The sequence below is a fragment of the Gossypium hirsutum genome, chromosome A03 (genome assembly GCF_007990345.1).
Source record: "Gossypium hirsutum isolate 1008001.06 chromosome A03, Gossypium_hirsutum_v2.1, whole genome shotgun sequence".
Lineage (NCBI taxonomy): Eukaryota > Viridiplantae > Streptophyta > Magnoliopsida > Malvales > Malvaceae > Gossypium > Gossypium hirsutum.
The window spans coordinates 56,366,720-56,385,097 of NC_053426.1; positions in this window are offsets into that span (position 1 = coordinate 56,366,720).

The following is an 18,378-nucleotide window of genomic DNA, read 5'->3' on the forward strand; positions in this document are numbered from 1 at the left end:
TCTCGGGTGCGGGGCGTTATATTTAGTGGTATTAGAGCAGGTTTAGTCAGTTCTCGGACTAACGTGTTGTATGTACGGGTTCTGCTATACATGCCATATATATATTGTGATAGTGTGACGACTTCTGACCTTTTAAATGATTTTTTTTATAGTAAATGGATCCCGATCCAGCTGCGGTTGATGATGTAGAGAGTAATGCACCAACTCCGGCTGAAGGGACGGTGCCAACTGAAAATCCACCTCCTACTATTGGTCAAGGAGGAGGAGAAGGGACTCGGTAAGCCTTTCTCCAGATGATGAATGCCTGGTATACTGAGTTCGTTCGTACGAACCCGAATGCACAACCTCCCCCACCTCCCCTGATTCCTCAACCTGTACTCCCGATGCCTCGAGGTGTAGATCTGATGAAATTTCACACAACTCCAGTTGACAGAATCCGTAAGCAAGGGGCCGAAGAATTCAAAGCAAATGTTGATGATGATGCCGAGAAAGCAGAATTTTGGCTTGAGAATTCAATTCAGGTATTTGATGAATTGTCTTGTACACCTGAGGAATGCTTGAAATGTGCTATATCATTGTTGAGGGATTCAGCCTATCATTGGTGGAAGACATTGATTTTTGTAGTACCGAAAAAGAAAGTAACTTGGGAGTTCTTTCAAGAAGAATTTCGGAAGAAATACAATAGTGAAAGATTTGTTGATCAAAAGCATAAAGAGTTTCTTGAATTGAAACAGGGGAACATGACAGTTACTGAATACGAAAGGGAGTTCGTCAGGTTGAGTAAATATGCTAGAGAATATATTCCTACAGAGGCTAAAATGTGTAGACGATTTGAAGACGAACTCAATGAAGACATCAAAGTATTTGTTGGGATTCTTGAATTAAAAGACATGGTAGTACTTGTTGATCGAGCTTGCAAGGCTGAAGAACTACTTAAAGAGAAGAAAAAAGTAGAGGTTGAGACTAGAAGTTGGAAGAAAATATCAACGAGCAGTTCATTCTCACAGCAATCTAGAAAATCTAGAAATATGAATCCTCGTTCTCAAGTTTCGGCCGGACAATCATATGGAAATTTCAAGAAGCAAAATGTGGGTCTTAAATCTCAAACTACTTCCGTAGCTAGTGTGGGGAATTCGAGATTTGTTAAACCTGAGTGCCAGCGGTGTGGTAGAAATCATTTTGGCCCATGTAGAGCGAATGAATGTTTTCGGTGTGGTTCTTCGAATCATTTTATTATAGATTGCCCAGAGAAAGTTGAGAAAGAAAAATTTCAGAGTGTAAAAGCTAGTGGTGCAGACTCGAGGGGAAGATATTCGAGAAAAGCTGGAAATGAAGCAAGCAGCAATAATGTAGCCAGAGATTCAGCAACTAAATCTGAAGCAAGGGCTCCAGCTAGAACTTATGCCATAAAGGCACATGAAGATGCTTCATCACCCGACGTGATTACTGGTATATTTTCTCTTTATGATGTTAATGTTATTGCTTTGATTGACCCCAGTTCTACTCATTCATATGTGTGCATGAAATTGGTGTCTAGTATGAACATACCTGTTGAGAACACAAAATTTATGATTAGAGTGTCGAATCCATTAGGCAAATGTGTGATAAAGTATGCAAGAAATGCCCTTTAATGATTCGGGGTAATTACTTTTCGGCTGACTTGGTGTTGTTGTCGTTGGATGAATTTGATGTTATTTTGGGTATGGATTTGTTGACATTGCATGATGCTGTAGTAAATTGCAAAGAAAAGGTTATAGAATTAAAGTGTGAAAGTGGTAAAATTCTGCGGGTTGAACTAGGCAAATCAGAGACATTATCTAGTGTGATTTCTTCCATGTCGGCTCAGAGATATTTGAGGAAAGGTTATGAAGCTTATTTGGTGTATGTAATTAATACAAAAGAAATTGAAGAGAAAGTTGAATCAGTGCCGATTGTGTGTGAATTCGCGGATGTATTTCCAGAAGAGTTGCCGGGTTTGCCTCCAGTCAGGGAAGTAGAATTTGGTATTGAGTTGATATCGGGAACAGTTCCGATATCGATCACTCCGTATATAATGGCACCAACAGAGTTGAAAGAATTAAAGTCACAATTGCAAGAGTTGACTGGCAAAGGCTTTGTGAGACCGAGTTTTTCACCTTGGGGTGCTCCCGTGTTATTTGTGAAAAAGAAGGATGGTTCTATGAGATTGTGTGTTAACTATTAGCAATTAAACAAGGTGACAATCAAGAACAAGTATCCGTTGCCGAGAATTGATGATTTGTTTGATCAGTTGAAAGGAGCGACATGGTTTTTCAAAGATTGATTTGAGATCTGGGTACTACCAGTTGCCAGTAAAAGAGTCGGACGTGCCTAAAACTGCTTTTAGAACAAGGTACGGTCATTATGAATTCTTAGTTATGCCATTCGGGTTAACCAATGCTCCTGTTGTGTTTATGGATTTGATAAATCGTATATTTCGGCCATACTTGGACAAATTTGTTGTGATATTTATTGATGATATCTTAATTTATTCAAAAGATGAGACAGAGCATGCTGAGCACTTGAGGGTAGTTTTGCAAACTTTGAGAGATAAGCAGTTGTATGCTAAGTTCAGTAAAAGTGAGTTTTGGCTTCGAGAAGTTGGATTTTTGGGTTACATTGTTTCAGGTGATGGTATACGGGTTGATCCTAGCAAAATTTCGGCCATTTTTTATTGGAAACCACCAAAAAATGTAACCGAGGTTAGAAGTTTCTTGGGGCTAGCTGGGTATTATCGACGGTTTGTAAATGGATTTTTTATAATTGCTGCTCCTATGACTAGACTACTCTGAAAGAATGTTAAATTTGAATGGACGGAAGAATGTCAACAGAGTTTTAAAGAATTGAAAAAGTTATTAACTGAAGCACTAGTGTTGGTACAACTCGAATCAGGTAAAGAATTTGTGGTGTATAGTGATGCTTCTCGAAATGGCTTAGGATGTCTACTTATGCAAGAAGGAAAAGTGGGGGCTTATGCTTTGAGGCAATTAAAATCTCACGAAAAGAATTATCTGACTCATGATTTAGAATTGGCTGCTATAGTGTTTGCTTTGAAGATTTGGCGACATTATCTGTACGGAGAAAAATGCCGAGTATATACCGACCACAAAAGTCTTAAGTACTTGATGTCACAAAAAGACTTGAATTTGAGACAGCGAAGATGGTTGGAGTTATTGAAAGATTACGAGCTTGTTATTGATTACCACCCAGGAAAAGCGAATGTGGATGCCGATGCTTTGAGTAGAAAGTTGCTATTTGCTTTGAGAGCTATGAATACTCAGTTAAAGGTATCAAATGATGGTTCGATTCTAGCAGAGGTAAGAGCAAGACCGATGTTTTTACAAGAGATTTGTGAAGCTCAGAAAAGCAATGAAGCATTGCAAGCCAAAAGAAAACAATGTGAGGTTGATACGAGGTCAGATTTCAGAATCGGTTCTGATGGTTGCTTGATGTTTAAAAACCAGATTTGTGTACCGAAAAATGATGAGTTGATTCAAAAGATTTTGCATGAAGCACATAATGGTTGTTTGGCAGTTCACCCGGGCAGCATGAAAATGTATAATGACTTGAAGAAAATATATTGGTGGAACAGAATGAAAAGAGATACCTCCGAGTTTGTATCAAAGTGTTTAATTTGTCAACAAGTGAAAGTTGAACACCAAGTACCTTCGGGACTACTCCATCCTATCATGGTACTTGAATGGAAATGGGATCGGATTACTATGGATTTTGTATCAGGGTTGCCGTTAACTCTGGGGAAGAAAGTTCTTAGATTTGGACGGAAGGGCAAGTTAAGTCCGCGTTTTATTAGATCGTATGAAATAATTAAAAAAGTTGGACCATGAGCTTATTGGTTAGCATTGCCATCTGAATTATAGAAAATGCATGATGTGTTCCATGTATCTATGCTACGTCAGTATCATTCGGATCCTTCACATATAATCTCACCGACAGAAATTGAGCTACGACCGGATATGACTTATGAAGAAGAACCGATTAAGATTTTAGCTCGAGAGGTCAAGCAATTAAGAAATAAAAGTGTCGCTCTCGTGAAAGTATTGTGGCAAAAGCATAGGGTAGAAGAGACTACATGGGAACCTGAGAAAACCATAAGAAATCAATACCCACACCTGTTTACCGGTAAGATTTTCGAGGACGAAAATCCTTAAAGGGGGAGAGTTATAATATCCCGAATTAGGGCCTAATCAGAATAGTGGTTTCATGACCAAAAATTTGAGATAGAAATAATTATTTTATAATTATTTTGAGGTTTATGATATGATTGTATGATTGTGTGAAAATTTCGTGATGAAATTCTATGCATAAAGTGCTTAAGTTGAGATTAGGGACTAAATCGAATAATTTGCAAAATTTGCATTCTAGAAGTTTTTAGTATGAAATTGCTTTGGAATATTAATGAGGAGGTCTTAAATAGCAATTTGACCAATTTCTAAGTTTATGGACAAAAATTGGACATGGATGGAATTTTTGGAAAGTTTAGTAGTAAGGCATTTTGGTCATTTGCATATTAAATGAAATAAAATGGGAAAAATAACACAAAAATGATCATCTTCTCCATTAGTTGCTGCTGAATTTTTCTGTCCACCATAGCTAGGGTTTCAATACTTTTAAGCCTTGATTGTAAGTGATTTCTATGGCCGTTTTTAATGTTCTTTACATTTTTGGAATCCAGGTAGCTCGATTTAGCTTATGCTAGCAATAATTCAACCTAGGGTTCGTATTTGAAAAAATACCCATAGGTGAAATTTTTGTATTTTGGTGTTTTATGATAGAATATGAGGCTTTAAATTATGTTAGACAACTTGTGCCACTCAGTTTTAAGTGAAAACGAGTAAAATGGCTTAATCGGTAAAAATACCTAATAGTCATAAGTACATGTTAGAGTGTGAATTTGATGTTTCTATAGAAGGGAAAAATGATCAGCATGTCATAAAACATAAGAAAATAGGATGAAGTTTAATTTACGAGCATTGGGGCAAAAGTGCAAATATGTGAAAGCTTAGGGGCAAAATGGTAATTTTGCCAAAGTTCGTATTATAAAATTAATTTGGTATTATAGATCAAGAAAAACGAGATTCAAGTCATGATCGAGGGAAAAACAAAGTTTACGAGGAATAGGCTCGATTGCTAATATTACGTATCGAGGTAAGTTCATGTGTAAATGTGGTAACATGATTGTCAATTTAAGTAATATAATGTTATTTATATGATATGATGATTATTATCATTAATTTTATTTATATGATATGAAGACTATTATTATGAAATCTTATGCTTTGTGGTTATTATTGAGTAATATGCAAATTATGGGTACTACGTGTTAAATATGAATTGCTACTGAGTATCGGTTTTGATATTCCGTGGAAGACGGCAAAGTGATCAAGGAAAAAGCCCGTTTGAACCTTGGGAATAGATTAGAATACAAGTGACATGTCACTAGGATATTTTGAGTTCTGAACTGGTTGAGTTGAGTCCGAGTTCGTGAGATGTAACTAGGCATCTGAGCTCGTTGAGTTGAGTCCGAGTTCACTTATGGATGAGAACACCCGAGCTCATTGAGTTGAGTCTGAGTTCACTTATGGGCGGGTTACATGGTAGCTTGGCTACATAAGTTCCGCAGGCTATTGAGTTTGTCTAGCTGCGGGTATGGCACTTACGTTCATGAAATCCGTGTATTCGAATGATATTCCGATGTGTTCAATGGGTGAATCTTAAGTGAATAAGAAGAATGCCTAAAATGAAGGTGACATATTGGTAAGTGTAGTGAATGAGAAACTTTGACAGGTATGTACTTAAATCCTCGGGTTGAGAACTTGGTATGATGAAATTGTAGTAAGATATTAAATGCAAATGTAACATGAATGTCTTGGTGTTGTTTATGCAAATGATGTTTTATGTGGAATTGCATGATTATGTTACTTACTATTTGCATGTGAACTTACTAAGCATTTGTGCTTACTCTCTCCTTTTCATTTATTGTAGTTTTGACAAGTCGGCTTGAGAATCGGGATAGGTCGAAGACACGTTCACACTATCCGAAGGCCTAAATTGGTAAAATGGCTTGTGTATTTTGAATGTGGCATGTATGGCGAAATACTAACTTTGTGTAAATGATCTTATGATATGGTTATGGTTTTGCAAGAAAAGGGTTTGTGAATGATTAGCCATTGGAATGGCGAATCTAAATCATTTTTGATACATTGTATGTTTAAAATGCTATTTAGTCCATGAAAATCTATAGTAAAGTGAAATTTGCTATAAAATAGAATATTGCTGCAGCAATGATGTGAATTTGAAAAATCACTAAAAATAGTAGAAAGGAAGTTAAATGATGAATAAGCTATAGAATCGAAGCTTGATGAATCTATTTTCATACGGATGGAACAAAATAGGTATATGAGTTATATTTTATGAGATATTTAAGTTTTAGTGGAACAGGGTCAGAGTGGTCTCTGAATCCCCTGTTCTGAATTTAAAAATTTACCATAAATTGTAAAAAAATAAATATGAGTTTTACCTTACATATATGAAATCCTTATTGAGTCTAGTTTTATAAGAAACAAACAGCATAGTCATTTAAACTCTGTACAGGGAGATATCTGATTCGTAATACACAGAGGTCAGAGCAGTCGAACCCTGAAACAGAGGATACTTTAACTAATAAACTGTACTAATTGGCCATACAAAAAATTCTAGAAAAAGTTTAGTAGATAGATATATTAGTCTAGTTTCAGGAAAAATTTACGGAATTGGATTTCAAGTCCCGTAACTCAAGATATGAATTTTTAAGTGACTGTGATGCAGTTAGCCAGCTTGTCTGGAAGTTTTAAAAATAAATTGTTCGAGTTGTTTAATTAATGAATTAAGTCCGTTAACACCTCGTGTTCGACTCCGGCGATGGTCCCGGGTATGGGACGTTACATATTAGAAATAAAAAAACTACTATTAATAATATTACATAAATATATACATATATATATTAAAGATATATACATATAATAAAACATATACTAATATTAATAATAGTAAGGATAATATAAAAATATATACATGAAATAGTAAAAAAATATATATATAACTAATAATATTAAAAATATATACATAATATATATAAAAACATATACGATATATATATTAAAAATGATAATAATATGAAAAAAAAACTATTACTACACTACATAAATACGTACATGTATATACGTATATAAATATTAAGTGAAAAATCAATACTAGTACTAATAATATTAATAATGAATATAATAATAGTAATAATAATAAATATATATATGCATATAATAGTAAAAAAACGAGACATAAAAAAAATAACTAAATATAATATAATAATAATAATACAAAAATAATAGTGATAACAATAATATATATAACATAAATAATATTTAAAGCTAAATGAAATAGAAAAAATAATATAAAATTCAAGATAAATACGAAAAATAAAAGAAAAAAGGACTAAAATTGGATTAAAATCGAAGTTTTGGGGCAAATTTAAAATAAAATATAAAAAGGGGACCCATTTGAACGCGCGTGCAACTGCGGAGGGCCAAAAAACAATTTACCCGAGCCCTTAAAACGACATCGCTGAAGGGAGGACCAAATCGCAAAACGCGATAAATTTCAGGGCCAATTTAAAAGAAATAAAAACCTGATTGCAAAATATAGAAAAAGCGGAAGGACCGCGCGTGCAATTAAACCATTATACAAAAACACGCGGATCTTGAGGCGGGTCGGATTGGACGGATCGGGTCATGCTCAAAATGACGTCGTTTTGGGGTTAAAAGGCAGCCCCCAAAACGACATCGTTTTGGAAGGCTATAAAAGGCTAAATTTTTTCAAAAAAGTTCATTTGCAGCAGAGTGAAAAAAAAAAGAGAGGGGAGGGGGAGAGGTGCGATTTCCGACCACAGGGCCGGTCACCGTCCGGTCACCGGACCGTCACCGGCCGTCTCCGTCGGCCACCGTGTACGGTGGCCAAAAAAGGTAAAAATTTATTTTTTTATTTTTGAATATATATATTTGTATATGTTTATGAGTAGGAAGAAAAAAAAGAAACCGATTCGAAATAAAAAAATCACCTTTGTTTCTGATTTGATCTTTTTGTTTTCTGATTCTCTGATTTTTGTGGTGTTCAAATATATTCAAGTAAACACATATAATAACATTTATATACATGCCACAAAATCAGACGCAACATTCAAAAGGCTATAGATTCGATAACTGGATAGCGTGAGCTCCAAAATTATCCAACCAAAAGGATTTCACAAAAGGACAACTACAGAAAAGAAAACAACAACAGAGTAAGCATTTCAATTGCTTAGTAAGTTCATAGTTTAAAACCAATAAACTTAGCTCAAATCAGAATTAACATAATGTATTAGCTAACTACAAAACTTTCATGTCTTCACATTTCACAACATTAAGATGAGATCATCAAATACAGTTTGTAAAACATTTTAATTTGAAACACAATTCAGTCCAGTGTCATTCTATCAGAATATGAAGCATGTACATTACTTAAATCATTCCAAATACTTGTAGTCATTTGAGCATAATCTCATAACATTTATCCGTCATTTCCATTTTTTAAACTTAATCCACTACCCCGATGAACTATAATAAATAGATTTGGATACACGGGTAATTATACCACATTAGAGGGCACCGAAGTGCAAACCTGTATAAGCGTGGAACTAACCCTATTGACATGCCAATCATATCCTATCCTTTAATATGTTCATTCGGGCACAATTAACACATTTAACCATCTCTTTACAATTCAGTCCAAAACTCACCTTGTTGTACCAATTTTTAAATAACTCAAATTTCATATACTCATATGCAAAGACTATAATTTGAGTACTTATCATAATTATACATATACCATATGAACTTATTTGACAAAACTCAACAAACAAGTTGAATCGTAGGGACTAGTCAACAAATTTCTCTTTTCCCCAGTTATCCTCAATTTGATTCAAATCTTGATCAACACGATAATTTAATTTCAACTTGTCAATTCCAAATATATTATAATACTTAAATCTATGCATATGACATTTTTATTTCGATTTTTGAATGTTCCTTAAAATTTTACATTTTATCCAATTTAGTTCCTAAAATTGAAAACGCTATAACTTTCAAATTTGAGTTTCAATTTTGAAATTGATCTCAATTTCATCCTTCTACAGATCACCAAAACCTATAACTTTAGAATATTCATGCCAAATTTGAAAATTATTGCACTTTAGTCCCTATGTCCTAAACTAACAATTTTCACTTTACAAATTAGTCCGTTTTCATTTCTAAGCTAAAAATCTAACAATTTAGTACGAAAAGCTTCAAGATTCAACAATGGTAACTTTTAGAAATTTTAACAGATTCATAAATTAATCCCTGAGCTAGCTAAATCAAACTCCTAGGACTTCAAAAACATAAAATTTACAAGAAACAGACTAAAATTGGCTTACCAATTCTAAAGAACAAAGCTATTGAAGGAATGTTTAATTTTTTACCCTTTATTTTAATATATATACTTTATTTCTAGTTAATTAATCAAAATTTACAATAGCTAAAACTTAGTGAACTAATTAATAGTCCTAATTAACGTAGTTAGTGATCATCCACCACCGTCCACTAAAATAAAAAGGTCAGAATGCTCCGTCCTTTAATTAATTAAAATTCCTTAGCGATTAACTTTTATCACTTTTACAATTTAGTTTTTGTACTTTAATTAGTCACTAAATCGACAAAATTACCTATCGAAAATTCAATTCATCTATACAATAACTCCGTAATATTAAATATTTATAGGCTCGATTTACAGAAATGAGGTCCATACCTCATTTTCCAACATAACTGACTTTAGGGTCGAAACACTTGTACCTTAATTAACTATTCAATTAACAAATTCATCAGACCAAAATTCAATATAATATCATAACTAATTTGTAAATATTAATTAATAATATTTACAGACTCGATCATCGGAGAATAGAATTTCAAAACTACCATTTATGGTACCACTGAAAAACGGTTTGTTACATATTATACACCTTAAGAATTGTAGCTGCTAACTTGAGCATTCCTCGAACAACTTCATACTTCACCAACTTCTGAAAACCTTCAAAATGTAGATATTCAAGCTTCTCATGCCACAGTTCTAACTCTGATGTTGTAGAATTATTATACCGAGTGTTAATCATCACTTTGTAACAATTGTTAAAGGTAAGGGCTCCTCCATAATCACTTTATCACTATTAGTCACGATAAACTTGTTTTTGGTGAAATTAACAAGCATATCTTAATCACAGAGTTAATTTATGCTAATAGATCAACAACAAATAAAAAATTCAAAAAATATTTTAAATTAATCAATTCATTTTTTAAAAAAAATTTAAAAATTACTAAAAATTATAAAATGAAAAAAAAAATATTTAAAAATTTTAATCCATAATGAATCTAGACAGTCAAATTCATTTAGAACACGACAATCATATGTTTAGATTCATTCTGAATGATTTTTTCAAATTATAAAAAAAATTAAAATTATGCATTATTTGAGCTTATTTGATTTTAAAAAAAATTATATTTGTTAAAGAATGTTAAAAACATATTTGTAAAAATTATTAAAAAAATGATTTTTTTTTTTACAATTCCAGTACTTAATTGCTCCCTACTACTCAATACTTTTGGAAAACTAGAGACGAGCAAAAGTCAAATTAAATCGAGTAAATTCAGTTAAATTATATTTGTAAAAAAATTAATAACTTCTTTATATTCGTCTGGTTTTTCTTTAATAAATATTCTTTAACAAATATCCATCTAGGTTTTTTTTATTCTTTAACAAATATAATATGTTTATGGACGAATGGATAATTTTAAAATTATTCAATTTTAAAGGTTTTTTTTTGTGTAGGTCTGATCTGGACAATTCATTTTATACTTAAATTTTTAAATATCTTTTATTTTTAAATTTATTTATCTTTTTTAATAAAATTTTAAATTTTTCTAAATAAAAAAATATTTTTTTTGTAATTTTAAAAAAATCACATTTAGAATAAACTCAACATATAGTTGTTAAGATTTTTTGGATATAAAATTTTTAAATAATTGAATTTTTTATTTATTTTTTGTTGACATGGACCAGCACATCAGCAACCATTAATGGCCACATCAACATTTTAAAGGTCAAACACATAAATTGCTGATTAAAAGACGTTTAAATACTTAATTGAGTACATTTTTTATGGAGAGATTTAATTGATATTTTGGTTAAAGTTTACGACACATTCGTAGAGAGGATAATCAGGCAGCAAATACTCTAACTAAAATGACCTTTACAAACAAGGAAAAACTTTGTTTATTGAGATTCAAAAAACATTAGAAGAGGATATTGTTAGGGATACTTTACTCCCTAATTCTATTTTATAATCTCTTGATATTTCTTTAGACTATCTTTTTCATTAAAAAAGAAATCCTGTCAAAATATTTTATCTTTTAATTATCAAGTCAAAATAACTGTAAATAATATTTACCTGGGATAAATTTAAGAAGAATAAATTTAAAAATCATGTAAATATAGAAATTCTAAAAGCTTACCATTTACCAACACTACCAAAATTTCACCGTCTTGGAAGAGGAAGAGGATGGATTAGTTGCTATAAATTTCGAGGGGTTGTTCCACTGCCAGCAACAATTTTTTATTTATTTCTTATTTCGAAATACTTTTTAAGTTTTGATGAATACACTTCTTATTTAACTATTTAAAGTATAGTCCTACAGTTACAAATATTTATCTAATTTCCAAAATCAGCTATAAGTTTCTTAACATTTAACAAATATGCTGTTACTTATACAGCAATTTTGCTCTTTCAATTAAGCTTTTATTTATTTTTATATAAGATATATGTCCGCCTTATTAAATATTGGAGTGTAATAAAGCGGCATATTAAAAAAAACTTAATTATATATTCTTATACATCCAGCTTGATTATCCAACTACCTTATTAGATTAGGAGTATATCGTCTAAACATCACATCATACTAACTAGATTTACGAAATTTTCAGAAGATATATAAAACAGAGGTCTTCACAACACTCATCATTGCATCGCATTTCTACTTAATAAACGTTTCGTTTAGTCCATTTAAGTTAACTTCAACAATGCTTCCAGCTGACATTCGTCACTTTACTAGTTCCACTTCCACTTATAAAGTAGGAAACTCAATGGCTGAGACCAATGCTAAGCTAGACTCTTTCTATAACCATGCCTTTCCAACACTTGGTTAATGCACATTTGTAGTGATATATTATGCTGTTAAATTACATTAGAGGGAGATTATGTCTAGGAGGTTGAGCTTTAAACGAGACCGTTTGTGACCCCTTCAATCTTTCTTATGAATTGAACCTAGTGTGATTTTCAAGTACAATAAATTACTCAGTTAAGCCTATTTGCATGAGAAGTGATATCAAAGCTGAAGGTTATTTAAAGTATGCTCTGTGGTTACAGTTTAAAATACTCTATGGAGACAATATGATTAAAGAATAGATGGTTGGAAAGTCCAATGAGGACTGTATATAGGTGTGGGTGGTGTCAAAATTTTCTCAATTCTGTTTATTGATAACTCTAATAATTCGTATAAGTTTTGAGTATTTTAATAACAAATTTTGTAATTTTATTACAAAATTACTTAGATGGACAAAATTAAAGAAAATTTTAATTTAATTTTTTATTTACATGCTAATTTGACATATTTTTATCTATTTGACAAGTTTTGTGCAATGGGAGGAAAATTAGCCTCAAAGCTCATCTATTACATGCTCGTTGTTGTAGTAGTCTTTTGTAGAAAAAGCAGTGCAAAGGAGGGTTGATAATTAATCAACTATTGAAGTTCAAAATTAATTAGAATTATAGATAATGGACAAACTTGACCCGACTCAAAAATTGGATCAATGAAGTAGTCAAGCTTGCTGCTCAATTTTGAAGCCAAACCGTTCATTTAAGGAAGAAAGAGCACAAATTCAGCTACAAGCAACCCAACCGTTCATTTCATATTTAATTTAGGGTCTTTAGACTTGTAACACCCCTTACCCGTATCCAAGGCCGGGCTAAGGTACGAGGAGTTACCAGACAAACATACAAACATTAAACTAAAATACGAGCCATAAAATTTTATTCATATTTCAAAGCGTTCATTCTCTTACACATAGTCCCTTATTTGAGTCTACGGAGCCCAAAACATACTTTAGAAAGGGTTTGGGACTAAACCGAGAACTTACAAAAATCTTGGAAATTTCATGCTTTAAGGCTCCACACGCCCGTGTCCCAAAGTCGTGTTCCATACACGGCTGAGACACATGGTCGTGTCTCTGCCTGTGTGGAATATACCTAGGCTATTTTCCAAGCTTTGGTCAACCTTGATCTCTTACACACTTATACAAAATCAAAAGCATATAACATGGTATTCATTTAATGATTAAACATCCTCAATTAAACCACAAACATAGCATTTGTATGTCATCATACATGTGTCTCTCATACTCATTTTACCTTGTTTATTATAGTACCACTTATACATTTATACCAAGATTATCATCTTACCAAATATCTTCAGCTTAATCATCAAGCATTCATATTTAAAGCTAGATCATATCTTTATAAAATACCACGATTCAGATGCGCAGAATAACATGTTTGACCGAAACATTTCAATTCAATTCCATACCCAACAAGCATTACATTGAGACTAGTCATATATATATATACATGTCATGATACATAACATTCTCTTTTTGTTTTCTTATAAACACATATCATTTATTTCATTATATCAATATTTCATATACCATAGTTTCCATGTATTCCACATATATTTATTTTCCTCCTCCTCCTCTCCATTCCACATCCTTAATGTATATAGCATTATTGTAAGTACGATTTCACAATTTACTAATAAATGTTCACATAAAACTGTCCACATGAGTCAGTCACTTAATTATTTATAATTCGAGCTACAGAGCTCCAAATTAATATCCGTAAATTTCCCCTGAAACTAGACTCACATATATTTCCACCATAAAATTTTTATAATTTTTGGTTTATCCAATTAGTACAGTTTATTCATTAAAATTTCCCCTGTTTCACTTTCTGACAGTTCTGACTTCTCTTCACTAAAAAATAATTATCTCACAGTACAGAACTCGGATAATGTTCTTGTTGATTTATCTTGAAAATAGACTCATTATGGATTTTAAAAATATAATTTTAGCCTCTAATTATTTTTCTCCAAATTTTTGTGATTTTCCAAAGTCAGAATAGGGGATCACGTAATCATTCTGAATCAGTCTCACAAAAACATAAATATCTCAAAATATAGAACTCGTTTGATTTCTATATTTCTTTTATATGAAAATAGACTCCTTAATATTTAATTTGATATCTCATTCAGTCTCTGATTCAATTTATAATATTTTTGGTGATTTTTCAAAATCACGTCACTGCTACTGTCCAAAACAGTTTTATTTCTAATTCACTCTTTCACACTTTCTTTGTATTAACCTCATTTTAACATACATATCAGAAATCATTTTCACCACATTTCATACATCACAAGTATAGGCCCATGATCACAAGGTCACCATAAAATCATCCTCATGTATAACTTACTTGTTTATAACCTTACCACATCCTGGTCACTTAATGAACACATCATTCACATAACCAAGTTCCTACACTTATTCATCACAAAACTCACAAACCAATACATAGAGAGTCTCCCATTGAACACTTCGGATCAATCCTCGATACTTGGTGGTTTCAGCACATAGCTCCACCCATCATATAGTTCGGCTCTCTTGTACACATGGTGAACACTTAGTACCACCCATGTGACCTAGCCAGTTTTTCTCGTGGCTCTCTTGTCTACATGGTGTCCTTCACTTGGAACCACGCATGCGACCTAGCTACATATATCCCGTAGCTCTCTTGTCTACATGGTGTACACATAGTATCAGCCATGCGACCTAGCTACATCATAATGTCTTGTAGCTCTCTTGTACACATGATGTGCACTTAGCACTATACATGTGACCTAGCTACATACCATCTGTATCATCCAATCTTTCCGAAGGTTCAACTCGGATTTCTCTCACTTTTCCAACAATTTCACCAATCAAGTAATTATCCACAAACATATTTCCAATATTTTTATAAAATATCATAATACAAGTAATAGTGATGTATTACTTACATAAAAACTTACATCTCATTTAATATCAACGCAATAACATTAAATTACACATTGTCTTATTAAAAATCATATGAACTTACAATTTCCCACAATATCCATAATCATAGAAATCACATTTATGTATGATAATTCAATGCACTTCATGTACCATAGACATATTTTTAAATCAATTCATAAACTTGGCACCATAATCATTTAATTTAACATAATTCAATTAATTCACTAAATTTAACTTTCAAATATAAATTACAGCATTATTGTTGTATTATTATCATACCATTATTATTGTTGTATTATTATCATACCAACTTACATACTTTCAACACCTCGAAGATCATAGTAAATATATCAATTTTACATTGAAACATGCAAAAATTAATGCTTATTATACATATGAACTTACCTTGATATTAAAACAGCCATTTTACCAACTTTCCCAATTTTCAATTTTTCTCTCATTCTAGGTTCAAATCTCATTTTCTGGGACCTAAAACATCATATTTTACTTATTTAATTAATTTAATATTCAAAAAAGTCCTTAACTCAAACTTTGGAAAAATTACAATTTTGCCCCTAAACTTTTGCATATTTACACTTTTGCCCCTAGGCTCGGGAATTAAACTTCATCCCTTATTCTTATGTTTTATGACATGATGATCACTTTTCCCTTCTATGGCAACATCAAATTCTCACTCTAACATATAGTTATGACTATTAGGTATTTTTACCGATTAAGCCCTTTTGCTCGTTTTCACTTAAAACTGAGTAGCACAAGTTGTCTAACATAACTTAAAACCTCATATTATATCATAAAACACCAGAATACACAAATTTTACCTATGGGTATTTTTCCAAATATGAACCCTAGGTTGAATTATTGCTAGCATAAGCTAAATCAAGTTACCAATACTCCAAAAACATAAAGAACTTGAAAAACGGGATTAGAACGGACTTACAATTGAGCTTGGGAAGCTTGAAAACCATAGACATGGAGTCTCCCTTGGTATACACGTCCATGGTGAAGAAGATGAGCAAACTTGGCTTTTAATTTTGTATTTTAATTCATTTTACCCCTAAATGACCAAAATACCCTTACTACTAAACTTTCCAAAAATTCCATCCATGTCCAATTTTTGTCCATAACTTAAAAATTGGTCAAATTTCTATTTAAGACCTCCTAATTAATATTTCAAATCAATTTCATACTAGAAACTTCTAGAATGCAAGTTTTGCAACTTATTCAATTTAGTCCCTAACTTCGAATTAAGCACTTTATGCATAGAATTTCTTCACAAAATTTTCACACAATCATGCAATCATATCATAGACCTAAAAATAATCATAAAATAATTATTTATATCTCATATTTTGTGGTCCCGAAACCTCTGTTCCAACTAGACCCAATTTTGGGCTATTACAAGACTTGTTAAGAAATTACAAAACAGTCCCAACAACTTTGCTAAATGGTCGTTCAACTCCCCCCTTGAAAAATGCCTTGGACTAACTATTTTTAACAAAGTCATCTTTCCTATCTATAACGCCCTCAACCTGACCTGATTCATCGGGTCCAGATCTTGGGTGTTACTACACATAATACTTAACAAAATCTGTGAAATTGTTGACATACACTCATTACTTTAAACATTTCTCATTATCATTTCATTTAAAGACTTGATATCAAAGAAACTAAAGAAAGTATTTTAGAAATAAAATATTACATTAGACCAATTACAACTCACTACAATACAAACATTTACGAAAATATTAACTCTTAGGTTATGATACTACAATACGTCACTTTTCCACTATATGCATAATAACTCACTTTGGCGCTACCTTGGCGTACTCCTGGCATAGTCCCTCCTAGCGCATTCTCTAACCATATCACCTAAAACAAATAACAAACACTGTAAGTTCAAGAGAACTTAGTAAGTTTTAGTACAAAATATCTAGGGATCCTCTTGGTTTTTTTTTCTCATATCAAAGGTTTGATTTCATTATTGTTGCGGAAACATATTCATAATCCTGGTCTTGTACTATACGCCAACTATTATACTTAGCATACTAGTTCTCCCTTATTTACCTGATTGACTTATGATCCTTCCAGAACATTTCATAAATTTCCTTTTTCTTTTGAAACTACAAAAGAATTTTTCCAAAGAATATGCCTTCAAGGTCCACTCATACAGACCATCTCTTCATACATACAATTATTTCAGAATGATTGATCACAGATACTATTCACTAGTGAATACATACACGCTTGGCAGATACTCACACAGATTTGAATACCATGAGTTTACTAATCAAATCATATTATTGTTTGATACCCTACAAGCTAACTCTGATAATGAACTAAACAGATCATTAGATAAATTCCACACAACTTTATTTCAGAACCCCAGATGCTCAGAAATATGATGACTCTAGTTCTATAATATTTCAAAAGAAGAAATGATACTATTTGGATATAGCGGATACCAGATACTCAGATTTCAGCATTATATAACACAGACGAACTCAAATTGACATCTGTTTTTCTTTTTTCATAACTATGAACAAGTCTATATTCAACATTAACAGATTACCATGGCGGATACCCTTTTCAACTTATAGATACACACTTCTTTTTCAAGAATTTCTTTTAAAAACTTATTTGATAGCATCACAAATCCAATTTAACCAAATTAATCTTTGGATGTATCATAACCCTATTAGTGCGACATCTATCATAGAATACTAAGAATTTATCAAGTACCTACCTCAAGAGCGAATAATCCTATTCTACCATACAGACTTAGCAGAATATGCCATAAGGGCCAAACAGAATACACCACAAGGGCAATATACAAAATCACGCATTTCCTATCCTAGTAGATTTTCACAGAAGGTGCCATGGGTTTCTCCCTTATGGACTTACACATAAATTCATGTATCGTGATCTGCCTATTTGATCTATGCATTATTGAATGCTACACCATAAACATTCATGCAATCATATATTGCCATGGTTCTCAACCACTTGGATTTGCATACTTTCATGTATCGTGATCTACTAGTCCAATCTTCATCTTAC